Source organism: Lonchura striata, chromosome 1 (genome assembly GCF_050655825.1).
Source record: "Lonchura striata isolate lonStrDom1 chromosome 1, ASM5065582v1, whole genome shotgun sequence".
Lineage (NCBI taxonomy): Eukaryota > Metazoa > Chordata > Aves > Passeriformes > Estrildidae > Lonchura > Lonchura striata.
The window spans coordinates 15,601,764-15,622,358 of NC_140703.1; the positions used below are offsets into that span (position 1 = coordinate 15,601,764).

Below are 20,595 nucleotides of genomic sequence, written 5' to 3' on the forward strand. Positions count from 1 at the left end.
CAGAGCAAGTGTGTGTGTGCCACTGCAGAGGGATCCCCTCCCCAGATGTAACCATGCTGTCATCCAGGTCTAGGGAACCATGCTCTGTCAGTTTCTAAATTATGAGCAAAAGAGATTTTTTTCTCCTCACTATCTGAGGGCTTTTAGTATCTACAGCGTACCCTTTTCTTTATTAATTAATGTTATGTTTAAAACATAAGTAGGTTCTTATTTCTGCTTGGTACTTATTATAATGCCTCGTCAGCACTTCAGTGCCTCTCCTTTGCCATCAGCCTCAGAGCTGGGTTCAGCTCCTGATGTGTCACCCTGCTCAGAACTGTGGTTGGCAGCCCCAGCACCGGTAGCACAGGGCTGGGGGTAACGCAAAGCCTGGAAAGGAGAGCCTTGCACTTACCTGCCTGCGTGCGGATGAGGAATGCCAGGCCACGGAATGCTTCCCTACCTGGCCCCAGGGCTGCTGCAGGGCCCCTGTCCCAGGCTGGGAGGTGTCACCTCTGCGGTGCTGTCACCACTGGGGTGCTGTCCCCATGTCTGCAGGAGCATGCTGTGCTCACTGGCAAGGCTGGCACCTGCAGCAGGGGGATAAACAAGAGCAGATTTGGTTTTAGCGTGGCAATTCGCTGAGGTGATATCCACAGGCAATCTTTTACTCCAGTCTTGGTGTTATACCTCTGTCAGGACTGGTGCCATTACTGCACTTTTTGCTGAAAGGAAAAAAGCGCGGCGAGAAGCCCTCCCACGGGAGCTCTCTCTGGGAAGCGGTCGGGCTCAGCGCACCCAGGCAAGCCGCCAGTCTCAGCCGGGCAGGACACTGTCGCCAGTGTGTAACCACCAGCCCGAGGTCTGTGTCTCATCACTGCCCTTCTCCAGTGAGGCAGGGCGTGTGTGGGATGCGGGATGGAAAAGGTGCCACACGGGCGACCCACCTGCCCGGCCCCGCTCCCCCAGGAGGAGCCGCGGGCAGACGGCGGGCAGGAGCTCGCCTTCCCCCCTTAAAGCACAGCTATATTTAGAGGCGAATTGCAAACAAAGTGACGGTGAGCTGCTGCTGCTGTCCATAAATTATCCAGCTGCGTGGGATGCGAACGGGCTCACCGACACCACGGCCGCTCCTGCGGCAGCGCGGGCAGAGAGGCACCCGGAGCGAGGAGATGCTGCCTTCCCAAATCTTGCGAGCTTCCCCCCGCACTGCCCCGGCCCCCATCTCACCCCGGCTGCCTGTCCCCAGCCAGCAGGAACGCCGGTTCCACAGATGGTTGCCATGGGTTACTCCCGAAATCGCGGCGCTGACTGAAAGCCGGGGCTCCGCGCCCTGCCCTCCAGGTTTGCTCCAGCAGGCTCACGGCGCATGGGGCAGGGCACAGCTGGAGCGCCCTGACAGCACCACTGGGCCCCAAAACCACCCCAGAGCATCCTTGCAGCTGATGTGCTGGGGACCAGGCTTGCTTGCCCACAGCATCACCCGGCCCTACAGAGAGGCTCCTAGCACAAAGCCTGGGAAATAGTGCCAAGAGGTGAGGAGGATGATGGAGGAACAGGGACCCTTGGCAGGCAGCGGCCCCACTGCACAAGGTGGACAAGTAGCGATATCCAAATTGCAGGCCACGCCCTGGGAGCACATCCCAGCTCTCCTAGGCCAGGCTCTGTGCTCATGTTCCCTCTGGTGAAACCGTGCTTTCACAAGGGGAACTGAGTGGGGCTTTTCCAGGTGCTTTGCCACAGCGACAGAAAGCCAGCGGGAGGACTGCAGCACGAGGGGATGGTAATTGGAGAGGCAGGGCACTGAGGAGGTGGGTGGTGGGGCACCTCTGGGATCAGTGGCAGGCCTCATTTTAACCTGTTCCTTTTTGAAGATGATTAGAGCACGATCAATAGGCTTGCAAAACTTAGATAGCATAACCTGCTGCCACCAATTAAGCAAGATATTTCAGTCCTGCAGAGGACTCAACACGTGGCACAGACTGTCAGTACAGTTACAGCTTCTGCAGGCAAGAAGGAAAGCTGATCTCTTGCTCAGTGGAGACGGCCTCAATCCCATTCCCCATCCCACCCTCGGGGACTTCCTGGCTCCTTTTCAGGCTCTGTTTCCCCTGCACTGCCCAAGGCTGCTCTGCAGAAGAATTCACCTCTGCTTGGGAGACACAGGGTGAGCACAGGAGGGTCTGTGCAGTGCTGTTCTTGCAGCCTGAGCATTAGCAGGGCTGTTTCTGCATTGTTACACATCTGATCTGTTCAACTCCTACACCAGTAATGTTTTACCCAGGACTGCACCACTTTGCGTACAGATAAGACTTTGCCTCCCAGGTGGCAGAGAGCCCGTTCAGAGTATCTCTCCTTTTGTGATCCCTTCCAAAGGTTCAGCTCTGCCTACCTTGATGCCAAAACAAACCATCTCTCCTCCCTCTGGTTCAGTCCAAAGCACCTCTGGATTTGGTTGTCAGTTGATGCAGGCTTCTACAAGATCTCATCAGGGTTTCTTGGTGTTTCATGTGAGCTTAGAGGGACATTGCAAAACTCTGCTGCCAAAACCAGGGCCTCAAGGCTACCTTAGGCCTTCTTGTTTCTACCTTCTTGTCACACATCTAAAATCTGAAAGTATAAAAGAGGTAACTTCAATATTTTTAATTTATCAATCATTTTGGTGTTGCACAATCTTGTTGGGAGACATGATGCTCTTCCAGCATTGCTCCTTTCATTTCATTGACCCAGCTCTGCAGGCTCCAAATTGCCCTTACTCCACAGACTCCTTACAAGATTTGCAGGAAGTTCTGCTTCAAAATATAAAAAACCCCCACCAACAGGAGAAGTGCTACTTAAATTACTCCTGTGCAATCTTAACCAGCCCTCTTAGCTGCCGGGTTTGCTTTACTCTCCACTTGCACAGACAAACTTTGGAGATCAACACCTTCCACATTACAGGAACCCACCAACAGACAGAAGGGTGCAGCACAAACAGATTGGGTTATCAGATTTGTTCTGCATAAGGAAACAATGACATCGGGAATGTGACATCATCTGTGGTATCTAGAAGGCATCAGAGTGTCTGCAGTGCAGAGTGAATTATCTTGGCAGCACTGCTGGGAATTAACACAGATTGCAGTCTGATTGGAACAGGCGACAGTGTGCTGGACTGCAGAGGCATTATGTGATGCACTGAAGGTTGACCAGTCTTTCTGTATACACAGAGGCTCCTAAATACCATCCCCAGTGCTATACTATCAAAAAGTATTATGCAGCTAGGAAAGCTCAGAGGAGGCTTGACTTAGCAAAAACTGAAAGAGTATAAGATGTCTTTCCTTGCCAAACGTCAGCTAAGGCTGTATAAAATACTCTTCTACAAGTATCCTAGGAGGTATAATGACCACAGTGGGAGAGTAATTGCCTCCAGAAGCCAAAAGGAGAATTGATAAATGGAGCAAGATGAAATTGACTTAAAAAAAAAAAAATGGATAAAGATTTCTCCTAACATGGAAATCTGTTGAGCGAGAGAAGAAGAAGCTCCCCTGGTTGAGCCATTTAAGAATAGACCAGAGAATATGGCCTACATTGCTCTCTAGAGCAGAGAGCACACACCAAAACACAGATCTTTCTCTTTAGTCACAAGGGGATGGCAGCATTTTACCTCGTTTTTTACAGCCACCAAAGAACCAGCATAGGATTTCTACATCTACCTAGCTCAAGTCTGGCAGGACATGTGCAAGTTTTAGGGAGAGTAGCCAAATCTTACAGCACAGCCTTGCCAACTGCTCCCCAGAGCAATCATCTCTTGCTCCCCAAGGCACAGGCTGCAGTGTGGAGCTGAGAACAGCATGGCCACGGCCTCTTGGCCGGCTGGCTGAGCGAGCATGTCTCATTAACAGGGATTCATCAGCACCCTTGTTAATAATGCAGGAGCTGTCTGTCTCTGGGGGAGTTCCTCAGCAAAAACTGCACTGCTTCTGTATTTCAGACACAGCCTCTGCTGGTGTGATGGGCTTCCACGCTGACAAAGCATTTTGGTTATTTGTTATTCACAAGAGATATCCTGGTGCTGAGCAGCGGCCCAGCCAAGAGGCACATCCAGAACAGAGGAATCAAGTCCTGTGTCTGTCTGGGACCCTGCCCTGTCTCAGCATCAGCAGGGACCAGTCTGATTGCTGATGAAAGTGCTCTGGTCCTGAGGTCATCTTTGGAGAAGGCAAGAGTAGGGGTCACCTGTCCTGGCATTATCCTCTACATTCACTCCACTGTAGGGAGCGGGATCAGCACACAGTGGTCCTGCTTTCTCCAGTCTCCCCCCGTTTTAGGATGGTCTCCCTGAAGCCTTCATTTTGGCCTTCACATTTCTGCCAGCACAGGAGTAACTGCAGCTGGGGCCAGACTCACATGAAATTGCTTAGTCCTTCCAGTATTGCAGCCTGTATGAAGGAGGGCGCAGATGTAATTCCCTGTTCGAGTCACTTGCAAGCATTATTTTGTCAATGCCCGCCTGTGTGTGGCAGCACGTGGGCTAAGGGATCATTTCATGATGCATGGCAGGGATACAGCACCTGCCCTCTCCAGGGACAGCCTGCCCACTGCCAGTCTGAGAGCTCTGGAGTCTCCTGATGGAAGAAGTGCCCATTAACATTCAGCCTGAGAGAAAGCCCAATAGGAAGAGACTTCAAGCCTTCAAAAGCAACCTTGCAAAACAGCCTATAAACCTCCCACACAAAACCAAGAAAACACACCCCTCCTAAACTGCCCATTGGCAGCTGCAGGCTGTTCTCTAGCCAGGCATCCTTGGGCATGCATAGAAGCAGCAATCTCAAATAAGGGCCAGAGCCTGTACACAGAAGTTCCCCAGGAAGTGTGAACCTCCAGCCAGGACATCATGCCCATTAAAAGCAAATTATTTAACTAAGTGAGATCAAATCCACCACCATGTCCTGGGAGAAGTGAGCATCTCCAGACCTCTCTCATCCAGGCCTGGAAGCAGGAGGTGCCCCTGGCTCTGTCCAAGCTCTGGTACCAGCAGAGAGATGACATCCCTGTGCCCTGAGCCACGATGGCTGCATGGATCAGCCTGCCACCTGGGACTCTGTCATACCTCTTACCCTGACACAGACAGAGCCTTGCTGGTGGCAAAGCCAAGAATCCAGCTCCAGGGTCAGCATGGCCCCTTCCTGCAGTACAAGTGGTTCTTGGGACCACCCTCATTTCAAAGCACCTTTTGTGAGTCACCCATAGAAAGATGTGACTTCTATTTGCAACATGCAGTGCACATAGATGGGCAGCCCTGATGGGAAGTGGTGTGTTCTCCTTTCTCAGGAATAAAAGCTGGGCCATCCTGGTCACACTCAAATGAGGATCTCTCTCCTTTTTGCACTTAGACCAGCAAAAGTAGGGGAAGCATTGCTCACAGCTCCCTCTGAAAGCTCAGGAGAAACTAACAATGTGATTGTGAAGCCTTGCAAAAATTCAAAATTTTCTGATGACTTCAGTGGGAAAGAAAAAAAGCCCTTGCCCTTAAGTCTGGTGAACGCCCAGGCAGCTGCTGAGAAGGACAATGGCCCTGAGGCACATCTTGGAGGACATAGGGAGGATGTCAGAACAACGGTGGGGCCAAGCTGGCCCAGCTGCCTGGGAGGAGATTGATCAGATGATTGTGTATTTCTGTAAAGAGCCAAGAGCAGTATGGCTGGGAGTTTGTGTGCTGTTTGTGTGAGGAGGAGCTGGGAAGTTCCCCCTGTTCTAGCCCAGCACAGGCTGGGGCAGGGAACAGTTTCAGGCTGCATCAGGAGGCAGTGTTGGTGCCTGAAAATCCTCTGCTCTCCTCTCCACTCTAGCAGTGCTGCAAAGTAAACCATATCTAAACATAGAAAACTGGCTAGCTTGGGTTTGGGAAAGCACCCAAGAACTCAGATAATTTCCATTGCCTCATCACACCCACAGAAAACTCACAAACTCTCCATCCCAGTGCACCAGGCACTTTACGTGCCAAGCTTTGAGAAATTGCCATGCATTCTCATTCTGGCTAGGTGATAGCACAACAGCACTAGCCTTTCACCAATGGAAAAAGAGAAATATGAAGAAACCATAAAAAAGAGTGATGTGAAAAAAAACACCATCAGTTTCTGCCTAAAAAGGTTCAAACATAGGCACCAGTCTGAGCAGAAGATCTTATTTTCTAACCTCTACCCACTAATTTAAGTAGTAACTTGGATGCCTTGAACTCTTTATCTGTGCCTGGCAGCCCACAAGAGTCATGCCTTGCTCCCACAGGGAATTTCCAGTTCAATGCTTGGAAGAGCATCCATTAAGAACCTCAATTTCTGTGGAACCCTTTAATTTGCATGCTCCCAGACACTGCCTGAGGCTCCCTGGGAAAGCTTGTGGGTCAGTGGTGGCAGAAGGACTCAGCTGCTCCCATTTCCCAGGCTGAGGTGGTGCAGGAAGACTATGACCAATTGTTCTTTCCCCATCAAAGCTGTGAAAGCCAGGACTTCATCAAGTAACAGTGAAAGCAGTGAAAGACCTTCCTAGGCACTTATGGGACCACTTGCCAGGTGCTCACGGTTGATTCCAGCTCTGGAAAGACCCATTTTCTCTAGTGGTTTCCTGAAACAGGAAGAGGGAAGGCAAGGTTCATCCTGCCAGAGGTCAAAGTTGGGAGAAAGGAGGCAGAGAACAAGCCTCCCCTATCAGCCCTGCTGCTGGGACTGTACTGTACGTGCCTGCTTTCAGAGGCCAGATGCTGCCAGGCAAATGAAGATCTCCTTATGTTTGTTTTAAAGCTGGAAGAATCTCTTGAGATAAACATTCTAAATTAAAGATAAAAGTGCTGTGGGTTTGCTGGCAGCCTCTGTCCCCCTCCCCAGGGATAAGCCCTTGCAGGAGGCTCACATGCATCTTCCAGCCACGTGCCCTGACCGAGGGTTGCACCCAAGGTTCCCTCTCTTGAGGGGCCTGGGGGGTAACAAAATCCCTCTGCCCCACTGCCTCGGCTCCCTCTGATGGCAGGTTCACCCAGAGCAGTGCAGTGTCCCAGTTTTCATTTGCAGGATTTCTTGGGAGGATGTTAAATCCCAGCTAGTCCTGGCTGTATTTAAAGTGATTGTAATTCACATGGATTGGGCTGTGGTTATAAGCTGAATTACATTCTGATTTAGCAGCAGGGATTAAGGCTCTGCATTTTAACTTATTAACCCAATCCAAGTTAGTAGATTCCTTCTTGCTGCCCTGCTAAGCTCCTGCACAAGGAAAGGCAAGGCTGCTGAGGAGATGGAGTGGGATGGATGGGCTGTGCCCAGGCTGTGTTACAGCTCCTGGGGCAGCGGAAAAGTGGGGAAAGAAAGCACAAAAAAAAAACCCCAAAAAAACCGAAGAAGCTATAGCAATTGTTCAGTACTCCCTACACACAGGGAATTTGCTCTGTGTTAAACCTGGTGGAAAGGGGGTACATGAGTGGTTAATTCCCCATCTCAGTAAGTGTTTCCTGCTAGCCATTGCTGCTCCAGCCTGGGCCAACTCTTGCTGGAGACACCTGCAAGAGTTAACTCCTCTCTCTGGCCCTACCAGCAGTGGGACAGCTGGAGGAGGTTTGCTGCTGTGGGTGAAATGAGCTCCTGGGGCAGCCTGCACACAAATGCTTCCTGTCAGCACAGCTCCTGAGCAGGAAACCCTGCACCTCCAGGCCCAGGGTTCACTCACTTGGTTTCTCTCTCATGCCATCAGACAGACAATTGAAAACAGCCCAGACACACTCTAGGAAACTTCACTCCATTTAATATTTAATGAAAACCCAGTGTAACTGTCATGTCCTTTTCTGTTTTCTCTCACTAACACTGCTGGCTGCACAGGTATCTGTGTGTAAACAGAGCCTGTCTCCTTTCCACTCCATTGCATCTCTCCAGATCGGAGCACAGCTTGTGATACCTGTGCTCACCTTCAGAGGAACTCCTGGGGCAGCCCTGTCACACACAGCTCAACCAGCTGCATGGTGACCTCACCAACTTGGGCATCTGAGGGCATCCCAGCTCAGTCCAGAGAGACCAAGGGATGGCAGGCTCTGGAAATCCCACCCACTGTCAGGAAATTGCAAGGTTGCAGTGATGATGTGGCATCCACTTACCTCTGTGCCATGAGCCTGATGCTGCAACCCCCGGTGCTTTCATCTCCAGGCCCTGCAATTATGGGCAAGGAAGGAGGGAAGGAATTCCGCTTTCATTCCTTGCCTTTGCTTGGCTGCTGGGCTGTAACACATCCTAGCTGCTCCCAAGAGTGAGCTGCAGCCAGAGCTGGGTAGATGATAACAGAAGAAAAAGTGGGAAGTAATTTTATGAAATTGTTCTTCATCATGCAACAAGTATCAAGGGGAGATCATGTCCAGAAGGTGGTGGTCAGTGCTCAGACTCCTGATGGACATCAGTGACCCGTGGTGTCCCTAGGGGGGGCATACTGGGACAGGCACTGTTTAATGTCCCATCAGTGACACAGACAAAGGGATCGAGGGCACTCTCAGCAAGGTGACACCAAGCTGTGTGGTGTAGCTGACATGCCTGAAGGGCTGTGCCAAAGATACCATCCAAAGGGACCTGGACAAGCTTGAGAAGTGGCTCCATGGGAATCTCATGATCTTCAACAAGGCCAGGTGCTGGTGCTGCAGCTGGGTCGTGGTGAATCCTGGAATCAACACAAGTGAGGGCATGAAGGGATGGATCAACAGCCCCACTGAGGATCACTTGGGGGTACTGGTGGCTGAGAGGCTGGACATGAGCCAGCCAGGTGCACTGGCAGCCCAGAAAGCCAAACACATCCTGGGCTGCATCCAGAGCAGCGTGGCAGGGGGTTGAGTGAGGGGATTCTGTCCCTTTGGTCTCCTGAGATCCCACCTGAAGTCCTGCATCCAACTCTGGGGTCCCCAGCATAAGGAGGACAGGGCCCTGTGGGAGTGAGTCCAGAGGAGGTCACAAAGATGATCAGAGGGTTGAAACACCTCTCCTGTGAGCACAGGCTGAGAGAACTGGGGTGGTTCAGCCTGGAGAAGAAAAGGCTCTGGAGAGACCCTATTGCAGCCTTTCAGTACTTACAGGGGACCCCCAAGAAAGATGAGGACAAACTTTAGCAGGGCCTGTAGTGATAGAGCAAGGGGTTTTACACTGAGGAGTGCCAGTTCAGATTAGATTGATGGAAGAAAGTTTTTACAATGAGTGTGGTAAAACATAAGAACAGGTTGCCCAGAGAGTTAGATGCCTTATCCCTGGAAATACTCATGGTCAGGTTGGACAGGGCTCTGTGCAAACTGATCAAATTGAAGCTGTCCCTGCAGATGGCAGGGAGATTGGAGAAGATGACCTTTAAAGGTCCTTTCCAACCCAAACCACTCTATGATTCTATTAATAAAAAAATTTATGTTTGTTTGTCACTATTTTCAATTTAGTAAAAACTAATTTTCCTTTAAAAAAAAAAGAAACAAACAAAAAAAACCCAAACCAAAACAAAAAAAAAAAAAAAAACCAAAAAAGCATAAACACACAAAACTCAGCACATACAGAGAATGTTAAAAAGACAGTTTCCTTCCATCCTTGCAGCTGCTGCACAGAGACATCTCTGAACGATTGCCCTGAGTCAAGGGGAGACCTTTGGAGGAGGGCTTACAGTGTAATTTGGAAGCTGGCACCAGACTGAGGCCCAGGAGCACAATTTCTGCTCTTCACATGAATGCAAAGCTGAGTTACTGGGCTCTGTGGGGAACTGAGGGCACTGCCCAGGAAGGCAGGAGAGGATCTGTTTTCCACTGCACTAATGTTTTCTCTGCCCAGCATACAGCAGTGAACTCAACCCAGGGCAGGGAATACCCTTCATAACTCACCAACAAAACCCCATTTTGTCCACTCCCCACACACAAGGGCAGGGCTGCAGAAACCCTAGGGCTTGGTCTAGAAATCCTAAGTGTGTTTTTTTTTGCTCCTTGAACTCAGTGCTTCAGGGGTAATTTCTGGCATTAGGGAAGAAAGAGAAGACCTCATTTCATGCCACCCTTCCCTTTTTCCCTGGCCCCAGAAGAAATGGATGTGTGAATCCTGGTGTGGGATGCTCCTGCCAGCACCCCGCTCTGCAGGGCTGACAGGAGCTGTGGGAACAAATCCCTGCCATGCAGTGTATAACCCTCTCAGAAGAAGCAGACCTGAAAATCACGTCTGCCAGGGAAGAGCAGAAGTGAAAGCCACACCTGGGATGTGCTGTAAAAGGACAGGGCTACACCCTGTGGATCCCATCCTCTTGAGCTCAGTGGCAGAACATCTCTATCCCAAAGCACTAAGAAATGCCAGAAAACCATGCTGAACCCAAGCCCTGATGGGCAGGGGTGGCCACAGACCAGCACAGGGACTCTTCCCCACGGAGGCAGCTGCCACTGATGGGATGCCAAGAGATGCTGTTGGATCTGTTGGCTGGCAAACACACCCTGCTGAGGTCTAGCATGCCTCAACAACAGCAAATTTACTTAAAGAAGAGGAAAATAGCTTAACTAATCTTTGGTCACCCAGCTTTACTTCTGCTGCTGACACAGCAGGAGGTACTCGCAAGCCCAATGGCTTTATTTATTTAAGTGTATTGATTTTAGCCTAGATTGGAAGAAAACAGGCAGATAAAGGGCAGGAAATTCCTTAGCTGTGAGAACCACACACAGTACTAGAAATCAGATTTAAACTAGCAGATGAAAATACATTTGCCAGAACAAGGTAATGAATCATTCTGCCAGGAGCACAGAGATCTGGCCAGAAGCCAAACCCTGCCCGCTTAAAAGCCGCAATTTGGGGTATTAAGCGGTGACTGCGCTCCTATCGCTGACCATCATTTAATATAGCAGCAGTGCTCAGTGGCTCCCAACCAGAACTCAAAGCCTGCTGCACACAACCAGAGCAAAACCCTCAGACCTTCTCCCAAGACCTTATTTAAAATCAATGGCCTCAGAGTCAATCAGATTCGATGAGGGAGGGCTGAGCAAGAAGAATGGAGGAGGACAAGTCACACCAGGAGGTGTGGACTCAGCTATCAGGGCTGCTGTGCACAAGCAGTGCAGAAAACGACAAAATGCACTGAGACGTGCAGGAAAACGACAAGAGGAAGAGTTTTGGAGGGCAATATTTTGTTTCCATGTCAGCTCTGATTATCTCATTAACTTCTTTTTGATAGCTCAGTATCTGGGACTCTGCAAGAGAGGTCACCAGCTCTGTTGCCACAGATCTTGCTCTGGTGCAGTGTAACACTCTCCTGGGGAGATGGGCAGGCAAAGCCAGGCACCTGAAGGGAATCCTAAAGTTAAATCTCAGGGTTAGTCTCTGAAACCAGTTCCTACCTTCTCTGCGAGCGGGAAGGCCTTGAGCAGTCCAAAATGAGAACCCAGGCTCCAGGTGCAAACCCTCTCGTCCTACAGAAACCTCCCAAGAGTCTCTGAAGATATGCTGATGTACCCACCCTATGAACAGGAAAGTGCTGTAGAAGCTCACCCAATAATGCAGAGCCTGTCCCCAAAAGCTGAGGGCCTCGAGAGTCCTCTTTGGACAAGAGGCATTTTGCTGCAGAAGGGACAACACCACCAAAGCCAGGAGAGGGACAGCATGCAGCAGAAAAAGGGAGCAGAAGGAGCACCAAAATAGACACGAGGTAGGGGGGATGTTTGAAAGCAGGTAGCTTGGGTAGTGTTGTAGCAGAACAGAGCACAGCTTTTTTCCAGCTGTATCGGGAAATGTCTCTGTTTTAAGATAAAGTTTTGCAAGGCTGTGGACTGTTCATGCCTATACTCACAGCAAAGCCTCCAATTCTGCACCTTCAGAGGGCACAGAGGCAGGCAGGGAGAGCCTCCCCCACCCACAGCATCTCCCCATGCCCTCTGCTGTGAAACTCCCTGAAGGCAGGTGACTCCCAGCTGCAGAGGGAGACTAATTTCGTTTTTTCAAGGGCAGCAGGGATTCTCCCCAGCAAGGTCAGGCAGGTTATTAGCCCAGCTTCCCACAAACACTCATTGCTCACTGCTCTGCAGGCACTGCAAAGGGCAAAGTTTGTCCCTTTGTTGAAAACAAAGATAGGTGTATCCCACCTGATTTTTGTGATCTGGAGCCCCAGTGACCAATCTAAGCCTGAGGCAAACACACAGCAGGAAGCAGCTTTGGGAAAACCATATTGTCTCTGTGGAGACAAATTCAAACTGAGATATGCAAAACCAAGGCACCTTTCAAGCATCTATTCGTTACATATTTGATAATTGATGTGCTGGATTGTATAGATATTTTCTTAAGCAAATTGTTGATTTGCCTCCCTGGTAAACCACAGGTGAAAGACGCCCAGTCTGCACTTTTCAAGAGCCTCCACATACCCCAGAGCTGCAGGACTGGGTGTTCTCACAGAAGCTCCAGCTTCCCCTCGCACCTGAGCATGGCTGGGGATGAAAGCTCCGTTCTCAGAGCCAGGGGGAGCTGCCTTATCACTTGGCAGGGGTTTGCACAAATCTTATTCTCAGTCAACGCAGGCTCTCAAGCTTTGTTTTGAATTCTGTATTCAGGACAAGTGCAAAACTTTAGAGCAGCTGCAATCTAAGGGGGCAGATTGATCTGCTCTTGCATCACAGTTGCACTCAAGCAGTAGTTTCTCATAAGGAAAGGCGCTCTGACGCACTTCATCCAGCACGGTGGGAACTTGGTTAAAATGCTAATCTGCAGGCAGGGTTAAGATTGAACTGTATTTTAATCTATTTTAAATTTTTTAGATGTCACCAGATATGATAAAAATCCCCCAAACTATGGATCTAACCTGTCAAACCCACAGCTTACCCACAAAGAAGTCAGTGGGAATTGTACATGCTCAGCACTTCTGGAGAAAGACAGACAGGCCAGGCAAGTCCCTGAGCAGGCAGTAGGTCAGCCTGTGTTGAAATGGACAGCTATTTTCCTTGCACAGAGGGACCACCACACTGCAAATGGTGCCCCTGAAATGTCTGCCTTGGTGGCGTGGGGAGGGCTTTTATCCCGCCAGCACCGCTTGGATTGGGGCCCAGGTTGCGCCCCTTAACAAATCCTCAAAATTAAGCATGGGCAAATTTCACTTTGTAACGAAACCTAATGCTGGCAGAGTTTTGCTTAATTTTGAATGCTGCTGATTTCACTCTTCAAGACCTTGACCAATTGGGAGAAATTGGCAAAGGGCTCTGTTTAGCACTGCACACAGAGCTGTGCTCAGAGAGGATGTGACGCAATGACCATGAGTGAAGAAAAGCACTTTTTAATTATTTAATCATGTCTACTTACCCAGTACCTTTGCCTAAGAGAACATAACGATCCAGGCTCTTATTTGCAACAAAGGAACTGTGAAAAGGGCCACATTTTCAGGGTGGAAAGACCTTTTCAAAGTCCTTTCAGGGTGCTTCAGTTACTGAAGACTTTCACTCATGTACTTTCTGCTCTGCATCTCACAGCTGGGTATTTTAGAGGCGCTGGATAACCAGAGCACTCCAAAACACTGAGTCACAGGCAGAGAACCCCAAACTCCCCAGCCTCTGAGTGGTCTTCTCAGATTTCTGCAAACCTGGCCTCTTTTCCTAAGTACTTTATATATTTCCAGGCATTTCTGGACTCTTGCGAGGTTCTGAAGTTCTGCTGAGAGAAAGCTCCTTTAAAAACAGGCACAACACACAGCTGAGAGCCTGCATGACTTCCAGAAGGGTAGGAAAGGCACTTCCAAAGTGCCCAACACCAGCAATGTCTCAAAACCAAGCAACACCTGACAGATACCCAAGGAAAATCCCAAGTTCTTGCCAATTTACTTACCAGTACTTCTGAGCTGCCCGGGAACAGCCTCTTCTCATACACTGCAAGGGCTGCTGAGAAGAAATGGCCTTGCTGCTGATGCACCCAGCTGGTTCTGCCACGGGGTCTCAGGTCAATGTGGGCTCTGCCATCCTGCCCCAGAGTTCTCCTGCCAGCTGCAGGCAGTGGGGAGGCTTGAGCATCTCCAGAGATGAAGGTCTTAGGAACAAGTACAGCAGCCTGCAGGAAAAAAGCTTGTGGGACTGAAGCCAAAACTTGAGGAGGGTGGTCTGAACCCGCCTTTGCTTTAAGCAGCCTGGAATTGAGCAAAGAATGGGGTTTTGCTAAATGCTGAGGTGGCTGGCAGCAGAGAAACAAATTCTGGCAGGGGAGAATTTATCCTCTAAGCTTGTTATCCTGTCAAAAGAAGAAATGAGGTTAGTTGAGGCTCATTTGTTTGCAACGAACTCCTGTCTCTCACTATTTATCACCGCATGCGATTACCAGCTGACTTAAACTAAGTGCAGCAGAGTTACAATGCAGTGCAGAGAGGGGACAGAGCACCACCTGTCCCCTGTCCCTCTCTGCTCCTCCAGAGCCCCCAGGACATGGTCTCTCCAACCTCCACCAAGGGCCCTGGAAGAACATGGCATCACTGGTCTTTTCAGCAGGGAAAAGTTTGGCTGGGCCCATCGGTCTCGGGTTCAGCTCTGGGATGAGTGAACATCTCCTGTAGAACTGGGTCCTCTTCAGCATCCTCTCTGCTTCCCCAGAATCCAGGTTTCCAGCTTGTGCACACCAGAAGGAGCAGGGGGAGGAGAGCAATAATTACACCTTCAACTGCCTTTGGAGACAGAGGATGTTGAGGACCATCCACTGCACTTCCCATTTTCCTTGGGGCCTGCCCAGTGCTGAGCATCAGGTACACTGCCTGGCCGAGGAGAGGCCCACACTGATGTTGGGTGGAAGAAAGATGCAGCAAAACTCCTGCTCCAGAGGATGTGGGGGCACACAGTGAGGCAGCAATAAGCTTGGAGACACTGGAATGAATTTCCCAAGAGTTTTGTGGTGGTAAGTGATGGCAGAGGATGGGGATATATTTAACAGTTGGCTCAGCTAGATTTGTGGGCTTTCCCTGATGAGATGACACAATTATTTGACACATATCACACCTACCACTTGACTCCAAGGCTGGCTCCAAGTCAGCTTTAGGGAGGACTGTTGTAAGGCATTTGACATTCGACTGTACAACACTCTGATTAAAAAATCAGCAGTATATAATATCAATAAACCACACGTTTACTACATTAAGAGCTGGCTGACAGATCTCAACAAGAAATTGTCAGTGGTGAATCATCTACAGATGGGAGTGTTTCAAGCAGGGCTCTTTGGGGAGCTGCTTGAGGCCTGACACTTTCCAGCATTTCCATGGCTGGGAAGCAGATGCAAATCTCAGTGCTGTTGCAGTGCATAAATGACAAAGAGATTCAAAGTGATGAATAATGAGGAGCACAGGGCAACCATGCACAGCAGTCTCCACAGTTCAGTGAGCAAAGCCCGCTTAAATGGCATTTTACTACTCGAAGTTGTTCCTGGAATAAGAAATTCCAGGCAGACTCCTAGGATGCTGTGACTGGAAAGCAGAGGCTCTGGAAGGGGTTTTGGAGCTCATGACAGCACATGAGCTAACTGCATAAAGCTGTGGCAAGAGGTAATGGGCATTCCACTGGGAATAATGAGGAAGCAAGTCAAATACACCTGTAATCCATGCTGGTAATGTGAATGCCAGCCCACTGCCTCCAGTGTGGTAACAACATTCAGAGTATTGCTGGAAGAAGAGGATCTAGAAAGGAGCCAAATTATCTCAGTGGTCCAGGGGGCACCCCCCACACCCCCAAGCTTTCCAGCAGGCATGTAAAGCACTCAAATTATTTTGTTTGTCAAAAAGAAAATTGAGAGTTGACCTTAAAAGGAAAGAAATATCAGGTCAAGTTCTCAGTGAGGAGGAGGATCAGGAATAAAAGAGGAAAGGTACAAAGTTTGATAGGGAGGAGGACTTGGATATGAAAGTTTCCAGTAGAAAATTGATGTGCTTTAACTGAGTGAAGGAGACAGTGAGACAAACTCCAAATCCAAACTCAGAGGGAGATACCAGAATAAAGCAAAGGGCTGGTAGCAGGGGTTTCTAAAGGATGTAACAAGCAGGGCATGAAGAGGAAATGTGGTACTAGAAGACTGAAGAACAGCACGTGATGGATACACAGACCTGAACACTCAGGCAGGACATAAGCCTTGCAGACCTCCTGAGAAGGTAAGGCCTACATGGAAGGCAAAGCTAAGCAAAATTCAGAGGCAAGGTGGATTTTACAACAGGTGAGTCATATTCTACACAGATGGCACTGGTTTGGTGAAATACATCCCTAGACAAAGGCATGGCAGCAGATCTCATCTGCCTGGACTCTACAGAAAATGCCTGCTAGTGGAAAATTAACAGTTAAGCCAGCAAAGCTGAGAATTACTGTGAGCACTGAAGATGAGTAGCAACCTGACTAGAAAGGAGCTGGTAGCAGGCAGCACTGAAAAGAGGATGGGATGAAACTCCTTTCAGTCTGCTGGTTTTCTTGTTCCTTGGCTTTCTAAACAAACTTAGCACAGACAAAAATAGATGAATGGTAATGCAATATTTTGGTGACAAAGGGGAAATCATTGCCCATAGGGTGAAATACCAAATACACAGGAAGAAATAGATCACTGTGAGGAGCCAGGCAACTAAAAACAAATAAGAGGCAACAGCCCAGAAGCTAAGGTCTGACAGCCAGGAACAAATAGCTTGAATTCCTCTCACTCACTAAAAGAATAACAGCTGGAACTGAAGGTAGAAAAAAAGAAACTCAGGTTCTTCAGCATGTTTTTCTGTGCTGGTTTCCTACCTAACTTAGTGCTGGGCTGGATGGGACTGCCTGACAAGCACAGGTATGGCCTTACACAGGTTTAGCCTTGCTCTTTGGAATGAGGCTGTACCCCTTGCCATCTGTGTGCTGCTCATCAGTCTCCCCAGTGACAGTTCTCTTCACAAGCTGTTCTCCTGAGGTCATGCTTACAGCACCAGGGCTCATGTCATATGTTAAAATGAGTTGATTTTTCCCTGAAGACCTGTAGAGCAGAGAGAAAGAGGGGTGAGACACAGAGATACCCACTAGTCCTGGCAGTACAAAATGAAGAGGAAATTAGTTTGGTTGCCTCGATATGCTCAGACAGCTCTGTACCCCTCCAAAGGAGACTCCAGCATCCAGAACATGAGGAACAGCACGTGGAGCAGAGGTGGCCAGCTGGGCATCCCTTCATGACTCTGTGTGCGAAGTAAGAGGAGTGGGGACTGCAGATGCCCACTGAGGCCAGAGGCATTGCATTTCTCCAGCATAGCAACATTTTTTATGAACATATTTTCCCTTAGTCTCACTCTGAGAAACAACAGATCCAATTATTGCTGAAGCTTCTGTTTAAAGGAAAAAAGATAAATCAGCCTGGGGCAGACACTTGGCATTGAAATACTCAGCTGCAGCACTTGGGGTCTGGCAGAACAATAAGCAACGGAGAGGAAGGCCTCAGTCAGCAGTGTCTGATGTGTAAATTGAGGCACCCTCAGACCTGCCCAGAGGAGCAGCTCAGAGCCACCAGAACTGCGAGGACTCCACAAGCCCAGAGGCTCACTGGCTCTTCTGTGCTCCTTTGCTGAAGCCAGAGCTATCAGAGTCAGTGTTGCCTTCTGCCAGAAGAATGGCACTTCCAGCAACAGGGCTGGGAGGGGGCAGAGGTCTGGCATTGATTGGGAGGTAAGAGCTACTTATTGAATTAAGGCTGTTTCCTAGAGTAGTTTGCTCCAGCAGTCCCTGCTCATGAGCTAGCACTCCATAATGGACCTGTCCTACAGCAAGAGCCTCCCACCAGGAACCTCTCAGCTCCAGACACAGCCACCAGGATCTGAATTTCCAGTGTGTGAGCTCTTCTGGGCAGGCCTCCCTATTTTAGCTCAGGCTTCAGAGCAGCACAGAGCATCAGGGCAGAGCACGCTGCCCCAGCACGCCGAGGTCAAGGATGCTGCGCACAGCTGTGGCAGCCCAGGAGCAGCACTCCCTGCCTGTCTCCTGGGCACACAGGTGTTACAGTGCACTCAAGCCATGTTTCCCCATTTCCCAGGACCCCTGTGACACTAATCAGATAAACCTAGATCCCTCCTTCCAGCCCCAACAGGGTTAGCAGAGAGCCAAAAGAGCCCTCCCTGTCCAGAGCCTAGATAAGGTGATGTCCCTTTCTGTTTGCCCTCTTTCCCCTGCTCTTCCCTTGGACCATGCAATAAAAAGAGCTGGACAACTACATCAGGGTAAGAGCCTCTTTTGGAAATCTTTGCCCATCTCCTGATGTTCCTCCCCTCAAGGCCTCAGATCTCTGGGCTAGCCTGATAATTTAGGGGCTGAGAGAGGGAGAAACGTCACGCAGGAGGTTTGGGAGAGCCACAAGGTCACTTGTGCATGCCATATGCATGCCATTTATTTGCTCAGCAGTCTCTGCTGCTGGGGGCAGGGCAGAGCCCTTTCAGAAAGATTTCCAAGGTAGATGCTGCTTTGTTTTCTTAATAATCCACATGTTTGTGTGACTCAGAGTCATGCCTGGTCTCCCTTTTGGGAGGTGCTTTTGGTCAAAGCTTGGAGATCAAGAGCTTCATTCAGCCACTGCTGTGTTTGAGGGAGCTCTTCCTCTACCCAGCAGACATGGGAAAGCCAGGAGGGCAGTACATGCCCAGGAACTCCTCTGGATTGCTGCCTCCTGAGCCAAGGCCTCCAACCACCTGTCTGCAACATAACTGGTGTCTCTACACGTGCTGCATCTGGATGAAGCAGGATGTCAAGGAGGTCAAGTGAGACAACAGGAGAAGCGAGCCCTGATGCTTCTTTTTTCCCCTTTTGGAAGCAAGGTCAAGACCTTTCCCTCCAAATCTAGCTTGCACAAGTGTGACAAATCTCCCTCTTTCAACAAATTTACAAAAAAAAAAAAAAAAAAAAAAAAAAGCCCTCCATTCCAGCTGTAACACTTTATTTTGGAATAAATCAAAATAATTTGCCAGCTGAAGTTGCAATTTTCTGTGAATAAACACATTCCACTTCTTTGCATCCTACCAAAGATCTGTTATGATCTACCCAGGATTTCTGATGTGAGGATTTGCAGACGTGTTTCCCCTGTTGAAAAGCAAACAAAAGTCATGGGTTCTGGCCAGAGAGCTTCACACTCCTATGAGCAGTGTATGCTTCAGGTCTCCAGGTTTTGAAAAGCTCAAGGCAAAACCTCAAAAACTCTATGAAAGCAAGGCTGTCTAGACTAGGTGAGTAGAAGGAGGCTGAAGTCTTTAGAGAGAAAGAGAAGGTGGAGAGCTTTCCAGCTTTCCTCCCAGATGGAGAGAAGTAGAGCAATGAATGGAAGCTGTAGGTAGGTGATAAAGATCTGACGTCAGCCTGTGTTCTGTCCACTTCAGCTGTACAACAAATAAGGCACACCAGCAAAGCAGGGCTGCCCAAAACATCAGCACAATGCTTGCTGCCAGGAGTGGGACAGGCCAGCTGTGCCAGGTCCTTGCCTCTCTCCTTGGAAGGACATGGAAGAGGACAAGGACAGCCCTGGAGAAAGCACAGACAGGAGCAGCTGTTTAACTGTGAGCTTTGATATCATGTCACCAAGGAGCTGTCTGCCTCCAAGCCCTGGGCTGGCTGTCAGGAATGCCCTGGGGAGGAAGGTAGCCAGACCTTGTCCAGACGTCCTGAGGCACAGGGAATGTTGCCAAGCCATGACAGGGTGTTAATTAAAAATAGTAATAAAGGTGGCAGCATCAATACCCACTGCTCAGAGCGGATGGTATCACTCAGCTCATGGGACAGCTCCCCCAGAATGTTCCCATCTGAGCAGAGGGACAGGTCATGTCCCCCTCTACCATGGTAAAGGGGTGCATGAAAGATCCACAGAGGTGTCACAGCCAACAGGGCTGCCAATTCCCCACATTTCCTAAGACCTTTCATAGAAGCCATAATCCACCTCTGTAATCTGACCTGGAAAGCTGTTGTTCCCTCTCCTGCAGGTTTCTGTGCCAGACCTGCCTCCTGTTCCTTCTGGACCTTGCATGATGGAGTGAGAGTTCAGGGCTGGAAAACCTGTGCTCAAAGCTATCATTTGTGCTGTACCCTTGTTTCTCCATGCAGGGGTAATATTTACATCTCTTTGTGAAACATCCAGACCCTCTAGAAGAAGTAGTGCTGCACATGACAGAGACATTAAAATAAATAGGTAAGGAGAACAGTAAACTAGCCTGGAGAAATGCTGACATTCCCAAGTGCTCATTCAGACAAAGGAACACCTCCTGCCAACTGCTAGCACAGACCACCTGCCAGGTGAGGGATGTGCCAACCAGCCAGGCAGCTGCACAGACCAAAATCGAGGCAGATGTTCCAGCTGTGGGCTCCAGGGACCACCTGCATATGCCCACCCTTGCAGGGTGTCCCTCATTGTGGGCCAGCCATGCAGAGCCTGCTCTCCCTCCAGTTGTGGGGGACAACCCTGGGCTCCTCTTTACCTCCACAGGCTGGGTTCTTCCAGCGTGGATGCTGTCACTAGCGGTTTCCCCACCGAGATGGATGGGAGCTGCGTGGCTCTGATGTGCCAACTCCTGGGCTTGCTTGCCCACAGAGCTGAGCTGGGAATGAGAGGTAGGGAGCCCCACAACACCAGGGGCTGATGCTGGTGAAATGCTTGGTGCTGTGGGAACAGCTGCTGTATTAATGAGGGACTG

At 49.7% G+C, this 20,595-nt stretch overlaps 1 long non-coding RNA gene across 2 annotated transcripts in view; it reads right to left on the minus strand.

The window, feature by feature from the left end:
• Positions 1-20,388, minus strand: part of LOC110476647 (uncharacterized) — a 41,218-nt gene extending 20,830 nt beyond the window's left edge. Inside the window, exons 1-4 of one of the 2 annotated variants that reach the window (XR_014950283.1) lie at positions 16,694-20,388; positions 13,785-14,180; positions 8,093-8,643; positions 395-2,589 (exon numbers count right to left, since the gene is read on the minus strand). This is a non-coding gene — a long non-coding RNA (uncharacterized LOC110476647). Of the gene's footprint in view, positions 1-394; positions 2,590-8,092; positions 8,644-13,784 lie in introns of both variants that reach the window. The other variant, XR_002466463.4, reaches the window with a different exon arrangement.
• Positions 20,389-20,595: the final 207 nt, after the last annotated feature.